This window comes from Camelus ferus, chromosome 23, assembly GCF_009834535.1.
Source record: "Camelus ferus isolate YT-003-E chromosome 23, BCGSAC_Cfer_1.0, whole genome shotgun sequence".
NCBI classification, from domain to species: domain Eukaryota; kingdom Metazoa; phylum Chordata; class Mammalia; order Artiodactyla; family Camelidae; genus Camelus; species Camelus ferus.
Genome location: NC_045718.1, coordinates 5,425,020 through 5,430,430, shown reverse-complemented (window position 1 = coordinate 5,430,430; position 5,411 = coordinate 5,425,020).

The following is a 5,411-nucleotide window of genomic DNA, read 5'->3' as shown; positions in this document are numbered from 1 at the left end:
ATAACATTCAGTCGACTAGGAGACGTCAGAATGCGAAACTAGTCATATAATTTGCTTCTAGACTTGAGGCTAAGAGATTTGGCAAGTACATCAGAAGCTGCTCCTTCCTGCAAAGGAACTAACTGAGGTGAAGTCCTCGCAGAGTTTTCAAGCAAGAAGACACGAGCGTCCTCAGACCGGGCTGCTTCTGCTGAAGAGACAGGCTTGACCGAGTGGGAGGGTTTAAGGTACGTGACTTTCTGAGCATTTGGAAAATTCTGCCCATTTGAGGTCCCCATTTTCTCTTAATCTGCGTGCTAGCATTATTTTAGGAGACTATATAAGACTTTTATTTCATCTTGTATTGTAATCACGATTCAAGTACCAACTGGATCACACTTTAGGTGTGATTTTTAGAAATCTCAATCCTGTGAGTTCACGAAAAAAAAAAAAAAAGGATTTTTCTGGGAAAGCCACAGAAAATTTCTGATTCCTTACTTAGAGCTTGAGTTGGGAATTTAAAGGGCCAAGCTAGTAATTTTCTTTCTCTAAGTTTTTAAGCATGGAGACAAGCAGAAAAGCCATTTCATATTATTTGTCTCAATTATTTCCCCTACAATATTCTATTGTAGCAGCTACCTTGTCCCCCCAAGCCTTGCTTTCTCTAGATCTTCAAATCTAGGTAGCACTCACTAGACGTAATAAATAATGATTTGCCAAGACACTTCATGGGCCACCAGTGTCCAATTTACTTCTGACAGTTGCGGGGAGCCTTCCTGCTTTTAAATCTATCACATCACAGAACCAACTTCAAGTTCCTATCACCAAGTCCCATTTCCCAGATCTACTGTCAGTACCAAATTTCTGTCAGTTGATGTTTGGTTCGTAAAACAGAGACATTCTACATAGTAAAGGAATAAAGAAATTTAGTAAAGGCATTAGCGCATTTGTGAATACGAGAAAAACTAGGAACTTGATAGTTTAGAAGGAAAGATGTAATCTTGGCATAATGAACAGACATGAGCAGTTTGCGAAATGTCACTGGGAAACTAATTCTCAAGACTCTGGAAACTGCTGACTGGAGACGTCGCTGTATAGCTTGTCGTTGCTCATTTCACTGACCACTGGGATCTCTTAATGATGCTCTCTTCTCACTTGCACCTCCCAGGCCACTCTCATATGGAATCTTAAGGGATCCTTGGAAATGTAGTTTCTGGCTTCTTTGAAAATCACTGAAGTCGTGAAAGGTAGATGGTACTGATGTAAACTTGGCCGCTGACAGCACAGATTTGCACATCTTCTCGTTGGATACCCACCATGAAGGGTTCCACCACACACCTCTCACCGAGACTTCCTGTCCCCCATCCTCCATGCTCCTAATCAGCTGAAAAACTCTTAGCCGCTGCTAATGATTGATACTTAAAGCTGTCATCCCAAATAGTGTAAGCAACGGAAGGTGGGATCTGCATGAAATTCTGTCCACTGAAAGGCATTTCTTGCTCCGCAATCTTTTAGGGACACTCTTTGCTTCTTACTGTGTGTACACTGTAGCAGTCAGACAATTCCAGCTAGTACCAGCCCATGGGTGAAGATTATCTACAATCCAGGCTTATCTTCTTTTTTGCCCAATTACCTGGTCAGAGTGAATTGCCCAAGGTATGTGGGTTGGAGGGAAGGTTGGCAAAGCTGCAGGAGTAGATACCATGGGATTCTCAGCCAGCAGCTGTGAAGTTTTGGCCTTCCAGACTCGATGTTGCATGTACGATTTCAATTTTACAGTAGACTGCTGCTGTGCATGATCAATTTCATGATCCTGTAGATTAGATAAAATTTATTTCATGAGGGGAGATTTAGGTTGCTTTATGATTGGTGTCCCTTGGACCTGTTTATAGTCTCTGTTGAAGCACAGCAGCAAACCAGAAGCTGCTTTTCAAATGGAAAAGCAGTTGGTTTGTACTACGTGAAATCTTCAAGGGTCTGAGCTAAGATTTTCCTGTTGTCCCAGGTTCTACAAAATAGAACTGTAGACATTTTCAATGCCAACAGCCAGTTATATGAAAAGGATGGTAGTCTGGCCCTGTCACAAAAGCCTCTCTTGAGTTTACCTAGAAGATGGGTCAGAGCAGCATACTCAAACATGTTCTGCGTTGCCTCCTAAATTAAAAACATTTCTGTCGTACATTGTGCTTTTTCTCTGCTTTTGGGTACATAAGGTACAGCAACTTTATCTCATCTATAGCTAGCAGACTGAGGAACAAAGCAAGCAGGATCTGTCTAAAAATCTGCTTTGGGGGCTAAACAATTGGATGTGTCACAATTTGAGTTTGGCACTGGCAAGCTTTTGAGATAACAAATCTCAGCCTATGTGAAGAAATAACTTAGAGGTCAATATACTGAGGCCATCTTTGGCTCACTTCTGTAACAGCTACGTTATAATCATTGTCCTTGCGTGTTTCAAGTATTTCCTGATGAATCTAATCGCCGTCTTTCACCCAGGCATACAGTAGTGCTTCTAGTTTGTTTATTAATTTGGTAGTTGAGAAGTTGGGGGTAATGTTACTCAGGAATCTGTACTTAACTGTTTCTTGAGTTCATTGGTAAAGTTAGTAATACAAGGATTTGGTCAGTTACTAAAATTATCTACTCCCACCGTTCATTCTGTGCATAGAGAAATAACTGCAGTTGCTCTAAAGTCACAGTGAGATAGATTTATCCCAAGACTGCACCATCACCAGACATTTATAAGCCCCAATCTCACTGGTAGGAAGTGAGGTTTCTGCTCTTCAAACATATGTGTCATGAAAGCCAGCATCTTGTAACTCTTGAAAGGGGAGGGAAATTCACTTTTCCCAAAGCACGGAGCCTCAGTAAATGGCATCGAGTTCCAATGAGGAAAGCTCCGGGGGTAAGTCATGGCGTCTAACTATTACAGCGTCCCAGCATCCTTCCTCAAACACTTCTCGCCTCCCTTCAATTCAAGATATCCTTGGCTAAACTAAGTATGGGGACTGGATAACAGAGTTTGAATGCCCACTTGATCCAAGTTAGTGTTTTTTCCGACTAGGCATAACATTTTGCACCATAATATGGCAAACAACTCCACTACTATAAATCCGATAACCATTTCACCATTGCCACAAATTCCTGCAAGTTGCAAAACACACCTGATTATCCTTTCATTCCTCAGTTGGATATAGTAATTGTACTATGTTAATGGCTCCTAAGCATCTCCACTTATCTACTGCAATAGCTTTCTGCTATTTCTGTTGATGGCAGGAAACCTAAATCCTTTACAACTTCATAGCATAATCTCAGAACAATAGAGAACAATCACTGCAGAGCTATTAAGGATGCTCCTTCTCAGTAATAATTTTTTAAATATATCTTCTCAGCTTCCCTTCATGTTTTATATCTATAGCAGCACTGCAGCATTCTCAAATTTTAACATATTATGTTCATTACAACATTTCCACTTCTTTAAGACTTTATACTCCTTCCACGATGGATGTCATGTCATTGCAAACTCATTTATATTAGACCACTGTTGATGCTGGGCTTCAAACAGCCATCCTAGCCCTCTCGATACGCCTGCGCACTTGGCAAAGCTGAATCACTACTTGCTAAGCAAGAAAGCATTTCACCACGAAGTGTTACTATGACAGCTGCAGGTTCTTGTATATATTCTTCCAATATTGGAGAATTTTCTATGGTTGATGGACTGAGAAAAATTTCTTAAACGATGGCTTAAAAATTATTAAAAATATTATGTTGCCTTTTTCATTTAGTCTGTTAATTTATTAGAGACGAATTTTCAAATGTTAGCTCTACTTTGGATTTCATGGATGAACCACATTTAGGTTATCATTACATGTTCCTCCTCTCGTTCTGACAATGATCATTTGTGTCTTCTCCCTTTTTGTAATTTTTTCCTTGAACAGCCTAGCTGGGTTTGTCAGACTGTTTTAGAAAACAAGTTAAATAATATCTGTACATTTAATTTTAAAAAATTTACATTTCATTTTTAAAATTAGAAGTATTATTTTTAAACCAATTAAAATATGTATTAGGCTTTTGGATAGGCAGATTACATTAAGGTATAATTCCCTTAATGTATGAAAATTAATCCTCTGATTTCTCATCTATTTTGTAAATATATTTACATTTATATGTGAATGTTTTATTTTATTTTTTTGATTGCCAAGTTTAAAATATGTTGAACATATGTTAGTTATAGGGAAAAGCATTATGCTTATATATTTTTTGATATTTTAATCAAATTACTTTCAAATGCTTATTCATATAAATGTATATACATATAATACGTATATGTATGTAATAATCATATGTATAAAATCTTTCTCTGCATTTCCAAAGGTCACCTACCAGCACTGTAAGGGATTACTGTACCCTGGCTGCGAGCTGATTCTGTCTCCAGGAGACCCAAAATACACTGATTCACATTTTTAAAAGGTTTAATTTTCCTACCATATGAATTTACCTGTCTTAAGTGTGACGATCCACTTTTGGCTCAAGTCTGTCTCATAGTGGGCGCACTGGGTTCACAGACCTGCTTTGTGTTTTTCCTGTTTTCAAGGATGTAGATGAAATAAGAATTGGGAGAACACTCATTTTGCGCCCCCAAGATGAATGGAGCACGAATTACTACAGTAAGAAGGGCCAAGTGAAGCCCCCAGACGTGGTCTCTCTTTTCAGAATATTAAACCAAAGCAAATACTATTTCTGGAAGAACTGGCAAACTTATTGCCACAACAAAATTTGTTAAAGATGGATCAAGGAAGACTTCTATCACTGCTTAGCTGGCCTGTTGGGACAGTGCAGAAGTGCAAAGAACTTAGAGAATATTAATGAGTTATCATGAACTATCCCATGCTGTTTCCAATCATAGTTACTGTTTGAACCCTGGTCTCTTTACTAGAATAAATCTCTGTAGCCTCGAACATCTGATGTGTAGCTGTTGGCATGCTGCTCTACAATCGTGGTGATTGGACTAGTAAGTACAAAGTGTTAGATGCTTTGATAACACACACATGTGTGTCAGAAGTGGGAAATCAACCTCCTTCCTGTTACCAAAACTGTAACAATCTAAGACCCAACAGCAAAGAGAAGCCACATGAAAGAGTATGAAAGAGTTAATACAGGAATTAACAGCTTACAGAAATGTTAGAAAGATTGCAAGAAAAAAAAGATCATGAAAGCTGACTCTGAAATGCAAGGAACCCAGCAGTACATTTCAGGAAAGCTACCAGAGATCTCAGCCAGAAGCTCCCAAGAACTATCGTGGAAACTGCTGTGGTGCTAAGAGTCTACGTGAAACTCTCACTAATAATCTTCATGTGCAGCAGCCAAACAGGTAGTTCCCCAGCGCTCTTTGAAATGATGCAGTGAAATCTCCCATCTGCTCGTTTGTCTGG